Genomic DNA, 15,540 nt, shown 5'->3' with positions numbered 1-15,540 from the left:
ACTGGGGGTGATTGACGATCAATGGTGCCCGTGACGTTGATTTATGATCAATGAAAGCGGGCACTGGACTAATAAGGGGAGAAGGGGCAGAGGGTCCACAGCCTCCCCTTTACTGTAACTGATTGGGGATCGATGTGGAGTGGCACCGCGGCTGATTAGGGATCAGGTGACTCTGTGGTAGAGGAAGGCAGCTATGCGTGAGAGGATTTGGTTGGCTGCGTGGAGACCAGCCTGTCTGAGCCGAGCAGAGCTGCAGAGACTGTAATTAAAGCTGCGCTGAAAGGAGCTTTCCACTGGTTGATAGAAGCTGCAGGTGCAGCTCTCTTTGCTCTTTTCGCTGTCAAAAGAGCAGCCCTGCACACACACACACACACACACACACACACACACACACACACACACACACACACACACACACACACACACACACACACACACACACACACACACACACACACACACACACACACACACACACACACTCCTTACAGGCTCACAACCAAAGACAGCACAGGAAGGGCTGCGCTATGTTTCTGCCATTCTCGCTTATAAAAAGTGGAATCTGTTACTCTCATAGACATCCTCCGTCTCTTTTGCCTTGTGTTCTCACAGTCTTCTGCTATTTTAAGATTCTAGTATTGCTTTATGGGGATTATTGCTGCTATAACCCAAATGGTCTAAGTTTTATTGTTGAAAAAGATATGTTCAAAGCGTAACAGATTTCAGTAATCTCATTATTTTTACTGAACTAACAGATGCTATGTTGTCACTTGTGTTACATTTTTTTAACCTCCTTGTTTATTTTGCCTTTAAATTAGATGGGATGTAGGAGTAGATTATTTTTATGGAACATTTAGTGATCCTGTCGGCCTGGTCTCCTAAAAATGACGTTCCCATAGAAAAAAACTGTCAATTATATTTCAAGGGAATGTATTTTCTCCTGGAGTACAGGGTCTGATGGGTCAAACACGTACTTTCACCAAGAACTGTTTGTTCAGTGTGAAACCAATGGGAACGTACTTATTTTAACCCAAAACAACCTAACCAAGTAGCTTTGTCATCTAAACCTTAACGGAAAATCGCCAAGAGTGGTTAAAACACTATAATGTTGATATACATATTTAGAAATATTGATATGAAGCATGTTCTTGGTTCAGAAACTTCAAGATTCAACGTATCTGTGGTTTGCAGAAATGTACAGTGCCAACATTTTTATTCTGGCAGCTGGATTGATACTGCATAAAGCAAACAGGTATAAAACATAACAGTACTGTGCATGTATTTAAAGCTATGTTTAAGTGAGACGCCATTCGTCTTTTTAGAATGCTATGTGACCAAAATGCCTGTAGAATATTAAACAAAAAATGTCTAAAGTTTTCCTACAACATCAGCAGGCAAATATGTGTTATGAACTGTCTCGGTAATTTCAGATTAGACGTGCAGCCGGCTTCATAAAATAATTATAAACCTAAGTAAGGTCCAAAGTAAGATGGCTAACCCGCTCATCTGCTCTCTGTTTGACAGACCTCTGTACTTCTGAACTTCAAACAGTGCATCAGACATTCCCATGGCTCATAATTCATTCATTTCTTAGGTATTCTCTTTGTTCTCGAGCAGCGTTGACACTAATCTTTCCTAAAAAAAGTAGCTGACTACAGAAGTGGCATCTTATTTTTCATGCACACTGAATATATCAACAGTTTTTAAAGGAAATTGTTGTATTTCCTGGCTCATCTCCTTAAATTGCTTTGGATTCTAAAGCTCAGGTAATTAAGTGAATTCCAAAAAATACAAAGAAGACAATCTTTTGCAATTTACTAGAACAGCATCATTACGTGTCTGCCGTTTATAATAGTAATCTAGTGATTCTGTCTCCTCTGACTCATCGCTATTAGAGCGTTTTCTCTCCCTCCTTGAAATTTAGTTTTAAAACGGCCAATGGGGTGTAGACTGTTGATGCAGGAATGCACCAAAATAATCGGTCCAAACATGATTAAAGGTTTGAACCCTAGAAGCAAAACAATCTCTGGCCAAAATCTGACCGCCCTTCCTTCCTGTGTCAGTTACAGTTTCCTTCTCAGTTGTGGAAGAAGAAAAAAAACTCACAAAAAAACATAAAAATCAAAGTGTGAAGGCCGTCTTGACAGCAAATTCCTCTGGGGAAAAATTACACACTTGGCAAACTCTTCAGCATTATTTATTCTAGCATCAGTAGCTATGTGCCTTCATCCCCCTTGAGAGAGAGCGATAACCAGAGAGAGAGAGAGAGGTCGACCTGTGGAGAACAACTTTGAGTAAGTCCTTGCCTAAACATCTCAGAAGTGATGAAAAGGCTTTGTTTTTCCCAGTCTGCGTTAATGGGCCCCGATCGATGTGGGAGAGCCGTGTTTCTTCTCCACATGTCCTGCCCCCCTGGGGTAAACACAGGGAGGTAATGTGGGAGGGGAGGGGTATTGACACAACGTCGATATCTCAAGGGTTCATGGGCACCGGCACTGTGAAGGTAACTCCTGCTTACTGGAAAGTTGAGTCTGACTATCTGGCGGTGGTGGTGGTGGTGGGGGTGGGGGGTTCATCATCAACGCTGCATCAAGGACAGCAGTGCAGGCTGAGTGAGTCATTGTGGACCGTATATTAGTACAAACACTGTTGTTGTACTGATGATATTCATCAGCGCTTATTGATTCCACTCCAAAATAAACCACATGCACACACACACACACACACACACACACTAAAACACAAACAGACATTAAAACACACTAAAACTCACGCACGCACAGACCAATGCTTCCACTTAAACAATGTCAGGAATGTGAGGGAGCGCAACACTGCTGCAGAGGGCGAGCACACCGCCCCGTCACCAACGGCAACCAGCCCGCCAGCCGCCATGATGCGCAGCCTAATTGGGGGAGCTGATGAGGTCTGATGAGGCCGGTACTTATTGAATTCCCCGGCCTGTTATTTAGATAATGCTGGAGAGGGAGCGGCCTCCGTCATCCCTCCCATTCTCATCCATTCACCATCCCAGCAGGGGGCTGCCGGCTAATCCACTCTTGTTTGTAATGGCTGTGTGAACTGAGGGGATTTGGACACGCTCTCCCCTCGCTAGCACACATCTAACAGTCTCCGCTGTTGATTTTACCGCATAATGGGCCTGTTTGATGAGTTAACCAGATCCCGACACCCTTCTCAACCCCCTTTTGCCTGTCTTTCTTTCTCATATTTAGAGGGGGACACTGTTGAATAATTAGACTTTGCAGCAATCTTCCTTTTTCCCCTTTCTCAGCTTTTCCAAAAGCAATTACCAAACTTCAGATAATGGCTGTTCAGTGTTTACTAGTTTACAATGCATGCACTAGTGAAAAAAAAGAGAGGGGAAGGGTGTGAATGAAGTGTGATGGAGAGAAAGAACCCAGCGGAGACAAGAGGAAGTTGCAGAACAGATGGCTAGATGGCAGGACAACAAACTTTGAATTCTGTGCCTCATGCCGGTGAAGGAGATGGAGACCGTGAAGTCACAGAGGGGTGCCAAGAGTGCCGCTCAGTATGGGACAGCGCATCAAAACGCATTAGAAGTGACAAAAAACGCCCGTGATTAATGCCACTGCTGCACAGCACTGAAAAGGATCTGAATTACAAACGTGAAGTATCTATGGAAACATTCTGCAGCTGGGTGGTCGGACTCTCATCAGTACCAGCTGCAGTGTGGAGAAGCTCCAACAACTAGACACTCCTCATGAGAAGCAGATACAGTTAATACAGTCACAAAATCTAACTTAATGTATAGATGTCTTGTCTAATGTGTACACAGTAGGTTGGATCTTGCTTACAGTACTTTTCCAGTGTTAAAGGAAGGTAATTCTCATATTTTGATACCTCCAAAAGCTCCAGCTAACACACTGTAACTATAATTTATACCCTATCCAAACAAAATAAACCATACACACATGATTTCCCTGAATTACTGGTCCGAGGAATATCCTGTGACATCTACAAAAACAAAAAGGCCATATTTATACGGGTCAGTTGTTGTGGCCTTATAGATCAGGGTGGCAATACTGACGAGGGGGGCCATTAAGGCAGCAACATTTAAAAGCTTACATGGAGAAGGTACAACGGCGAGTTCACCAGGGGCACGGCGAATCAATACCAGCTCGGCTCAGAAATCTGCTGTATAATCCTTGATCTCCAAGGCCATTCGCTTTGCAGCCTGAAATTGGATACACCCCGGCTGCATCCATCCCCCCACCTCCACCCCCCGCTGCGCCGAGCCCGCTGCTCGCTCTCCCGCAAATGAGACATGCTGAAAAATTGATCTGGATGCATCTGTGGCGAGATTACGTCTCGGGGCTAAAAAGGAGATATGACTAGCTCAAGGTAATTCATAAATCTGTGTGTCTATGTGTAAGAGGATCCAGACAGGGACTGGTGAATGGGAAAACTTAGCGGCAGTATTATCATAACTACATCACTGCTATCTGGCAGAGTGCTGCACAAAAAGGCCATCTAGTTACCACTTCTGTAAAAGCTGGTGAAGGCCACACATCAAAAAAATCCCTAGTATATACTTCTATATGGCACAAACCGCAGGTATGATTAACAAGGACGTCAGGAAAATAAATCATCTTTGTTTATTTCGCCTGGGAGCAAAGAAGCCTTTTGCAGTATAATACCATTTATTTGATGAATGATTTGAGTGGAATATAATATAATAATAGAGCAGAACTGTATTGTTCAACCACATGTGGAAATTAGTCTTTTGTGTGTTTTTGCCTGTAACCACAAATCCTTTATATTTACGTGACTGCTGAACGTTTCCTACCTTCAAAAATTGACTTTCATTTATTGCAATTTTTTTGTAAATCACATTATCGCCACATTGCAGTTGCAAACATTAATTTTCTATTCATTCATTTGTTCAATCAGTTTGTATTTATGCAGGGTGGTTGCATGAGAGCGGTTAACTCTTTTAACATTTAGTCAACATTAAATGTTGAAATGGTGAATGAAATGGCACCAAGCCAGCATTAAACTACAATTATCGACCAGTCAAGTTGCAGTTGACATTCATATATGTTGAAAATTACGGGAATTTTATCCAAGTAGTGATGTGTGTCATAATTGTCATAGTTAGCATAAGAATTCTTGGCCAAAATGTTTGATGAGGTTGCAGTGACCTTTGTCCACCAAAATCTTATCAGTTCTTCCTTAAGTCCAAGACTTTTTTACACGTATGTACGTTACAGTACAAGCATCAACTGCAATTAACAATTGAATGTTTGATTCTTATTATTTGCCTTGTAGTGAACTGTGTTTCTTTGTAAAGTGATTCTTGTGCAACTTCTTTATTATTCAATATCAGATTTGAGTCGGCTTTTTACTCAAACTTTGGCAGTATTTTCAAATGTTTTCAGACCTCTCAGACGCTTTGTTGCTTGACCCTTCCTTCTGCCTTCTGGCATGCGAAAAAAAACCAAACAAAAATATTCCACCTCGACAGAGAAGCCGCACTACGGCAACAGCCCTTACCACTGCGTAGCAAGTAAAGGAATGAAAAGTGCAATTTCTAGGCAGGGTATATCTTTAGGTACCTCTCTGCTGCAAGTGCGGACCGCCTGATTTTTTTTTTACTTCATTCCCACGGCGGTGTGTATTGTTAGAGTGGCAGTTGTTGGACTCTCTGAGGCCTTTAAGCACTCTGTTTTCCCCCTATTACTTGTGCCCGGTGGGGGAACAGACAGTTGTAGCGAGATGTGGCGCAGCGCAGCAGGGGTGGTCCCCAGATACCACAGATTCATACTTTCCACCTGACGCACAGGATAGAGAGAACAGAGAGCTGGCAATTACCAGACTTCTCGCTATATATACTGCAATCCTGGCCAGCTCCGCTCTGCTGTACTCCACTCTGAAGGCTGTCTCAGGGCCAAGCTGGAGGTAATGAAAGCAACACACTCCTAATGGACTATTGATGTGTGTGTGTGTGTGTGTGTGTGTGTGTGTGTGTGTGTGTGTGTGTGTGTGTGTGTGTGTGTGTGTGTGTGTGTGTGTGTGAGTGTGTGAGTGTGAGAGTATGAGAGAGAGGAAGGAGTGAGAGAGGCTCCAAGAACAAAGGTAGGAAACAGAGACTGTAAGAAATCATTCCGTTGGCGTGTCGGAGTGCTTTCCTTTTTCTGCGTCGTTTGTGTTTTTCCGTGCAACTGCAGAAAGTGTGCATCCATGTCTGTGAGCTACTGTAAATCATCTACATAAGCGGAGCGAAAGCAGCAGAAAGAAACCCAAAGGTGTGATCCAATAACCACGGTGAGCAGTGCCGCCAGCTGAACGGAGACAGACAGAGAGACAGTGTGTCTCAGACATGAGGTCACTCCGAAACCAGGTGTGTTTCCATCGTCCTTCAGCTCGAACACAGACGGCAGCTCTCATATAAACACGCTCATTTACAAAACCACAAATAGCTCCAGGTGACAAAATAAAAAAAGAGGAAAATATTGGCAACTCTGACACCATCGTGGTGAGATTCATCAAATGGAAGGCGTCCCACGCCTGCTGATCATCCATTGGCAGAGCATGTAGGTGTGTACGCACTTTTTTTTTTTCATGTGTCTCTGTGTGTGTCCCCTATCCCCGCTGGCAGGCAGTTGGATGAATGAATGGGCGTCGACTCCTGGAGGTCCGGTGGCGCTACAGAAATAACTCTGCTGACCACAGTGACCTCTGCTTGTTCCCACACAGCCCGCGTCCTGTTCTAATGGAGGCCCGTGCTCTATTTTTGGGGGCAGCAGATAGATTTATCTCGCTGCCCTCTGTGTCCCGGGGACGCTGACAGTGACGTGGTCGGGTGTAACTGATGCCTGCTTCCCTGACGCAAGCACTTAGAGGATACAATTAGTCTTGAGGTCAATTCTGGTCAGTCAGATGACCTGGCTGTAAGTATTTCTCTTCACTTTCAAATGTATACCTTAAAATGTCTTTTTGCAGTGGAAAAATACAAAGCTGTAAATGATCTGTTTTTGCGATGCTGTAACTGATAAAAGGTGCAGGAGATAGAGAGGAGTGAGCCACAGAAAGAACGCCTTCTGAATTGCTTGCATACCACAGAGACCTCGGAGCATGATCATCCTCCTCAGCAAACTTAATCTTCATTCTGGGGGACGGGCTGGCTGGCCAAAAGGCTATGAGCTCAGTGACCTACTGTATCTGCTGAGAGGCTGAATATTACAGAATTGCATCGCCTCACCTCCTGCATTAGATTAAGTTGACTGATGGCAAAAAAAGTGGAATTTAGGGATCGGTGAAGATAACGTGTGCATCTCAGGAATTCATTCCTAGGACTGGTGGAGAGCCCAGTTAGCTCTGGGGAGAAGTATAAAAAGAAAACCCTAGAGGTTTTTGCTTACGACTGTAAAGTTGGCAGAGTGAGCTCCTGAGCATGCCAGAATATAATTCACTGGGGAAAAAAAACTATGAGAAACGCTCCCAAAGTCCTAAACAACTACTGTGCAAGACATTCAACCAACAATTGGTCCACAGCTGTGTTTCACTAGGCAGAGCTAGACGTTAGCGGAAACAAAACAATCTATGACTTTGCTGAATAATACAGCAGTGTTGTAGTACTCGATTGGTCTTGGTCCAGACCACTTTTTGAAGGTCTCAGGGTTTTGTCCAGGAATCGACTGCATTTTCTACTTGATCTCATCTCGGTCACAGACAAAGAGGACTGTGGATTTTATTTAAAGACCACAACTGCAAGGAAATCCCTACATTGCGTGTGCATCATCTGATTTTTGTCTAAACGCATCATCATCATCAACATCTCTTCTTGTTCTTGTCCTGGTCTCTATTTTAGTTGGTCTTGACTACAGCACTTAAATACAGCAGATGAATGTGTGATTAGCCCTCAAACTCCATGATCAACATGGTAGCGTTTGCTAATCAGCACTATATAACCTCTTTTTCGGTGCTGGAGGAAACATTTAGTTATAACAATTAATCTTCTCTGGATCATAAATGTCTTTGAAAAAAAAAAACATGGTCCACATCACAAATGTCGACCTCATGGAGGCGCTAGAAAAAGTCAGGATCAACAAAGTCATTAGGATTATTAATGTGGGGATCATGAATGTCGATATAAATTGTAATGATGATCCAACAAATAGTTCCCGACATATTCTAGTGTGGACCAAACAGCTGGACAGACCAGCTCGTTCTGCAATGAGGCAACATGTGAGAGAAGGAATTCTTATTTACTTTGTGTATTATAAATTTATGCACATTTTAAATTCAAGATCAATTTTGCAACAAGGGTTAGTAGCATTTCTAAGCCAACCAATGTTAGCTCTCCACTTCCATGTAAAAATAAAAAACTGTGTCGTTACAGTCCACCGCGAGTGAACCCACAGCACAAAAGAAACAAGAACACATCAATGACATGGCTGAACGAATATCAAACAAAAGAGGAGAGGAAGAATGTTCTTCATAAATAAAAGCAGCCTCAGGTGCTCATTCCGCTCGCACTAATATCATGTGCACTCAGCTGTATCCAGTAACATAGATGAGCACCGGGGAGGGGATGAGCAGGAATTTGTGCAATACCGACATGCAGGAACGGCGAGCAGAGGAAGGGAGGACGTGCGGAGAGAGTGAGTGATGAAAGACAGCGGCGGCACAGAAAGATAAGAGAAGGAGGGGACGGATGAGAGAGAGAGTAAAAAAAAGCAAGGACAACAAAAAAGTGCAAGGAGAGATGTGAGCAAAGTGAGGAGGGAGAACGATAGAAGGGGATCAACATGGTGGACAGCTGGGCCGGGGTCACGTGGGGGTCAAGCTCAGGAAGCGGTCGCACGGCCAATGTCATCCTTTCATCCCTGCAGATGCAGCAGCCTAAACTTTACTCAAATTTAACCTTCCAAAAGCACGGGTTGTTCCAACTTTCACTCCTCTCTCCTCTGCTCTCCTGCGCCACCCATCACTTTCTTCCCCTCTCTGCCCTTTTCCATCTGTTCTCTTTTATCTCCCCCTTTTATTCCTGTCACATTTCCTCAGCTCCTAATCTATTTCTTCCCATCGCCCTCCCGCTATATTCCTCTCTATTACTCTCCCTCGTTATGTGTCTTTTTTTTTCTCGTGGTAACTCTCCTACAGTCTGTCTGGCTCCATATTAGATGTGGTTGAGTGGAGAGCAAAGTCAATTGTTACTGCCTAAACCCCTCCAGGATTCTGTGGGCTCCTCTCCTCTGCCTAAACAAACTTTGAAGCCAATCAAAGGGCTTATATTATTTTCTGTGGAAGGGGGACTGCAGCAGGTGAATGCTTTATATTTCTGTGACAGATCCACTCACGGTGGCTCCTCTCTCTCCTTCTCCCCCCTCTCTGTGCTAACTGCTGGCTCCGCTCATGATTGATACAGTTCAGTGGTAAACCAAACAAAGCGTGACAAATCCAGATTATTGTCTGTGGGCGAGATAAGGTTATAATGAGAAAGTGCATCGGGGGAAATTGATCCTTTTTCAGGAAGCTGTCTGATTTACTGGGGATGCCAATAATAACTTCCTGTGTGTGCTGCCTGTAATGGGAGGTGGGTAAAGTCAGGAGTAGAGGAAGGGGGGGGTTCATGCTAAGACGACAGATTTCATTACGATGCAATATCCTGAGACGCACATTTGAGAGGGAGGATTGGTGGCTAATTATTATCCGAAGCACTGTTTATTGAAAAGCTGTCTGATTGTCATGGCGTATCACAAACAGAGACAGAAATATGGCTAGTTCACACTGGTTGATGGCGGCGGTAAGTGAATCATCAATACAAAATGGATTTGACCTTTTGTTCTGTCAAAAAAGAGGAAGGAAAACATTAGATATAAACAATTCACAGATCAGCACCCGGGCCTGGCACACAGATGCATCGTGGGAACAATGTGCCTTGGCATGCTCGGAGAGGCAGCCATGTCTGAGACGCGCTGACAGCCAAGCCACCAACCTACTTGGCTAAATCTACACGCCATAGGGGAGAGGAATGGGCCTGCTGACAGGCCGGTTATTAGCCAGGGGAATGTGGGAGGGATTGCAGAAATTAACATGGATTACTCGAGTATGACTGACAGCTTCAGAAGGGCTTTTTTGTGACTTACCAAGTGAATTGGGACTAGCTTTAATTCAGCGAGGGACTCTTTAATACCGTGGGCTGTCTCTGCTATCTCGGCGCCGTTGCCTTGGTGAGGACGCCAACAGGGACGGAATCTTTTTCTGCAATAGCAACCCCCCCAGCAGTAGCTCTCCCGCCCCTTGGTGGCACAGGCCCTGTGTTCTGCAAATAATGAGGGGATGTGGCGGAGGGGCCAGCGCTGTCTTCTGGTCTGTGTTTTGTTTAAAGGCGTGAACTGTGCTTGGCATAAGCCTGACAGCTGCGTTGGCTCTAAAAAAGCCTGGGCGTCATCCGGATCTCTCACAGATCGGGGAAATAAATCAGAAAACTGGAAATGCGATTGGGATTTTCATATGCAATCACATTCATAAAGCGGGAGGGGTGGGGCGCTTTACATGAGAAAAGCACTGGTGCTTCCCACAAGTCTCCATGAAGCATATGGCTTTGACTGTGGGCCTAAAAAAACTTTTTATGTACACATTAGAATAGGGTCCTTTTGAACTGAAAGACAGTAAGGGTGTGAGTGATGAGAGACAGAGACTGTGGTTTAAAAATAAATTGTGAAAACAGATAAAACTAGAGGGAGAGATGCCAGAGTATTGTAAAAAAAAAAATAGAAGCAGGAAGGCTTGTACATATTGCATGTTTCCGTTTGGTTCCATGTCCCAGGGCCACTGTGGCTGCTTCCTGATGTGGTTTCCATTATTTATCCAGCATCTATTGGACAATATTGGAGCCGACTCTCAGGTCCGCTGCCATATTGGCAGCAGCACAACGGAAGGGAAAAGGAGGAAGCTGCAGCGTTACTGCACATTCAGTCTGGACTAGATCTCTATTTGCACAGTTAGGCATTCATGGGAAACGCTGGATTCACTGAAGTCTGGTGCTGTTATTTTGGCAGCGTTCAACACTACCTGTGTCTAGCCCGTCTGAAGACACTCCTTCTTGTTTATTTAGCTGTTGTTTGATTGCTGACAATGACATGAGGTTGAATCGCACAAAGAGCAGCAATTCGCCTGAGCAGCACAGAACATGTACCAGATGTGATCAATTTCCTGTCTACCACGGCTCACTCACAATATGGGATGTACATGGGATTACTCACCTGCCAAAACAAACAATGGCTAATGTGTCTCCGGTTCAAATTACATTTACCATAGGGTGTCATCTCTAAGCTGTTTAATGCATTGTGGGACGAAGGGCTTTAATCAGCGAGGCTCGGTGGAGCCAGCGGATTAAATCACTTTTTATCTGCGCTTCCTTTGACTTTCCCATTGCTCAGGGTTGCAGTGTAAATCATAATGTGTCCCTGTTGGGCTCACTTCAGTATGGTTTATTGCTGTAGTCACATTTCATAAATTCTATTTATTCTGTATTGAGTAAATCCACTCGCACTGAAAAACAAGGATAACTCTAACATCCTCACCTCCAACTACAAAGTTGATCCTTTCTCAGAAAGGAGTTTACAGTGTCTGCAGTATCTGTGTGTGTGTATCTTATGTACTTTTAGACACACGTACTGCAGCTATGTGCATGTGCATCGGTGCATGCAGTATACGTCTATGTCAATAGGTGGATATACACCCGCCTGTGTGTATTTGAGCACACGTTCACTTCATCCACTGGGAGTATGTGGATGACTTTGTATCTGTGTGCGGGCGTATGCGCGCTCACAGAGACGTGGCCACAGCGACGGGGAGAAAGCGGCTGCCGCATTGCACAGAATAGCTAAACAGCTGTAGTGCTCCATCAGGGCTATCGATCATGTCCCTCTCTCCGAATCACAATCAGACGTGGGCAGAGCAGAGAGGCTAGGGCTGGCCTCTGCGACTGGCTACGCACCGCTCATATCAACCAGGCCTCGCCAAACAAACCTGGCCTGGATAGCTGATTAGATGCCACTATATAGGAGAACCAGTGCTCTTGTTTCTGTAGACGCCGCTGGAATACACGGACAAGTATTCAAATAAAGTTCAAGCAAGCGCTCACTTGTTTTTTTTTTTACAATGGTGTGTTTTATTGCTTATGAAGAATATAACTGTCCATCATGTTTAATGCACTAATTCCTTATGATGTCTGATTACTAAAAGTATTGATACAACACCTCTGAGGAACAGTAACACGAATCAAAAGTGCATTAAAACATATAGTGTCCAAACAATACATGTAACCGCTAGTAAATTAGACATGGTTTCATCCAAACTTAACAAGTAATAATAGGTAAGCTGTTTAAGTATCATTAGCTACCATCTGCTACCATCCCCCCACACTGTAAATCAGCTCAACACCTCATGTAATCACAAGGAAGCTAGATGTTATTACATTAAAATTTAAACAGGAAGTGCATGGGAGCTGTCTGTGCTGCATTAGCTGCCATCTGCTAGCATCTCTTCAATCCTGTGTGCTGTATGTATCTCCTCTCTGTGCGGTGGCGTTATCTGCGACTCCGTTAACTTCCTGCCAATATGGTGACTTTCTTTCTATTTATCCCCCCCCCATGGTCAGTTGAATTTAACAGATGACCTGACATCCAGATATTTGCTTCCTGGTTTGGGACAGCAAGGTTACAACTCAATATCCTTTTGTATTGCCACCGGACACACCTGAGTAGAAGAGGGCAGCTATTACAATACCAACCCCCAGCACACACACACACACCTTGACACAGTGTGATTGAGTAGCCAAGCTGGAAATGTAGAGGCTTGTCAGATACGGGCTTCAAAGGATTGGTGAGCAGGCGCTTTACATCGAAAAGGGCGTGCTAAGAGTGTTGTGGTGCGTGTGTGTGTGCGTGTGTGTGTGTGTGTGTGTGTGTGTGTGTGTGTGTGTGTGTATTTGTGCTACCACAGTAACTTTGTGGACTATGTTTCAAAAGCTAAATGGAGGGAAAAAGGGGGATCTCATTAGCATTATATGGATGTTGACATTCCATTCAGGTCAAAGTTAGTAGTGCATGACTATATTTGTGCTTATGTGGTTTGCGTGTGTGTGTGCATGTGTCAAGGCTCACAGAGTGTAGTAGTCATGGCTGTCACACAAGTATACACATGCACGCACCTGCTGTGCTGTGTGTGGGGCGAGGGCCCCCCAGGGGGCGCTGAACTGTCAAAGCAGGATGGATGAAGAAGCTGCCCTGCATAGCAAGGGGCTCTGGGGAAATACCACCAACATGACACACACACACACACACACACACACACACACACACACACACACACACACACACACCACACACACACACACACACACACACACACACACACACACACACAGTGCACACACACACAGTGCACACACACAGCTTTAAAATGAATAAATTTGAATGTGCACCCATGAATCAGAGAACAGAAACAAACGTAGTGAGAACACAACGTGCACACTTTTCACACACAGAAATACATATTTAGGGCTATGCGCTGCCTGTGTGAGGAACATAAACAGCCCTGGGTCCTCCGCAAAGGGACATCTGAGTTCGATAACAGAGGAATGTCCAGAGATCTCCATTTAGCAGACATCAACTCAACATGGACAGTGTCAGAAAAAGGAAATAAAGTGCACTTCTAACCCTCTTATATATTGAAAACTTTGGGAAAAGTATCAGAGGAATGACAGAATGGGCCTTTATCGATCAGTATTCATGAATATCTAAATCTGAAGCGTACCAATACATGTCTTAGGGTACAGTTTCAGAATCGAACCAATTTACAGGATAACACTGACAACTAGTCTGGTTTGCGTTCCAAAAAATTGTGGTGTGAACAAAAGTCATGTGGTGGAAACATGGTTCCATTATTGCTCATACAGTTGGCTCCTCATATGACTTCATGCACGACTCAACAGCTGTCTAATAAGTTAGTTCCCTAGTCACCAAAATACGAAAAGCATAAGTTTTTATTAATGTAATGTTATGAAACATATGGTTCACTCCCTATGATTGGTTCGAATGAACGACTCCAGACAGCAGCCTGAAACCATCACTTTGAGGCCGACCAGAGTCCGGAGTTCACACCAACTTAAACAAACCGCTCCAAGGGGGTAAAAGCTCCAGGGTTCGTTCAACACGACTTAACAAGGCTGGTGTGAACATGCCTTAAGCAATAACTTTTTTTTAATTACAATTTGGGTGATATTTTATAAATTTTGGATATCTTTTCTATCAGGAATACCAACATTGGAGTCACCAAGTTAATTCCTGTGATCTGGAATCAATGCGTCTTTGCTAGAAATAAACCAAGCAAGGCAAGAGGTGTAGTCAGACAAACCTGGTCTCCAAAATCAGGTTTCCAAATATCAGGAATCACTTTGGTGAGTACACATAAGTGATAGTGATAGAAATAGTGGTCAAAATCACGAAAAAAGACCCATGTTGTAATAAACAGAGGATTAAACAGCAAGAACACAAGGAACAATAACAGCTTTTTCAAACAGTCAGAGTCCTGTGTGTGTACACATTCAGGCCTACATGGAGGGAAAGGAGAGATTTCATGGACCCTTTAGGAGGGTCCATAGTAGCAGCAGACCAGACCAGACCTTGTAAACTTAACTATTCTTAATTCCACAGAAGGATTTCCTCGATCGGGGCGGTAAATCTTCATGCTTGGCACTGCCTGAACAATCCATTAACAATAATAAAGCCCGAGCAGCTGGGAGATAGACCCTTAAAGGGGAAGGTCAGCCTGATATGACAGCTTTAAAGGTTTCCTATTACGGCTCAACTTCAATATAACCACTCACCTTGCCTTTAATGGCTGCTGGCTATGCAGTGGGCTGGGCATATGTGGAGATTCTAAATCCAGTCTCTCTGAGATATTACAGTGTAGTGGAGGAGCGATTTATGGGTCTGTTTTTCAGTCCCACTGGTTGGAGGTGTGAGTATTGTTAATAAAATTGCCACAGGGGTGAAGGAGATCTCATCGGTACTGCCCTGTCTGGCCCCCACATCCTGCCGGGACGCATCAGAGGCGCCGGGCGCTGCAGCATCTGGCCCCCGAAAGTGCTTAGGCGGCATGTTTTTTCTTCATCCTGGCCTTTCTTTCTTTCATATCTTCGCTCTCCTTCCATCTTGCTTTACTTTTTGAAAACACCTCTTGTTACCCCTACTCCCTCTGAGACTTGCTCTGTTTCCAGGACTTCCAATGTGTCTTTTTGTTCTAAACTTTTTGGACAGTGATGCCACTTTGGACCCTGAATAAAAGACACATCTCTTTGCTAACGAATACATTCTGGTACATCCTTGTCTAGATTTTGTGACGTTCTTTCCTTCACCCTCTTTTTCCCTGCCTGTTTTCTCCTTGGCCAGCTTGTTCCACTGTCTAGGGCGACTGCAGAAAAGAACGATAGGAAGGAGAGAGGACACGGAGGCAACGGAGAGCAGGAGCAGGAGAGGAATGAGGGGA

The 15,540-nt window shown here is 44.3% G+C and overlaps 1 protein-coding gene across 5 annotated transcripts in view; it reads right to left on the bottom strand.

Annotated features, from left to right (window-relative positions):
- rbms3 (RNA binding motif, single stranded interacting protein) overlaps positions 1 to 15,540 on the bottom strand; it is a 272,652-nt gene that overhangs the window by 54,190 nt on the left and 202,922 nt on the right. The gene's annotated exons all lie outside the window — the stretch shown is intronic.

This window comes from Anoplopoma fimbria, chromosome 10 (assembly GCF_027596085.1).
Source record: "Anoplopoma fimbria isolate UVic2021 breed Golden Eagle Sablefish chromosome 10, Afim_UVic_2022, whole genome shotgun sequence".
NCBI classification, from domain to species: Eukaryota; Metazoa; Chordata; class Actinopteri; order Perciformes; family Anoplopomatidae; genus Anoplopoma; species Anoplopoma fimbria.
This window is presented reverse-complemented; position numbering and strand designations above follow the sequence as displayed.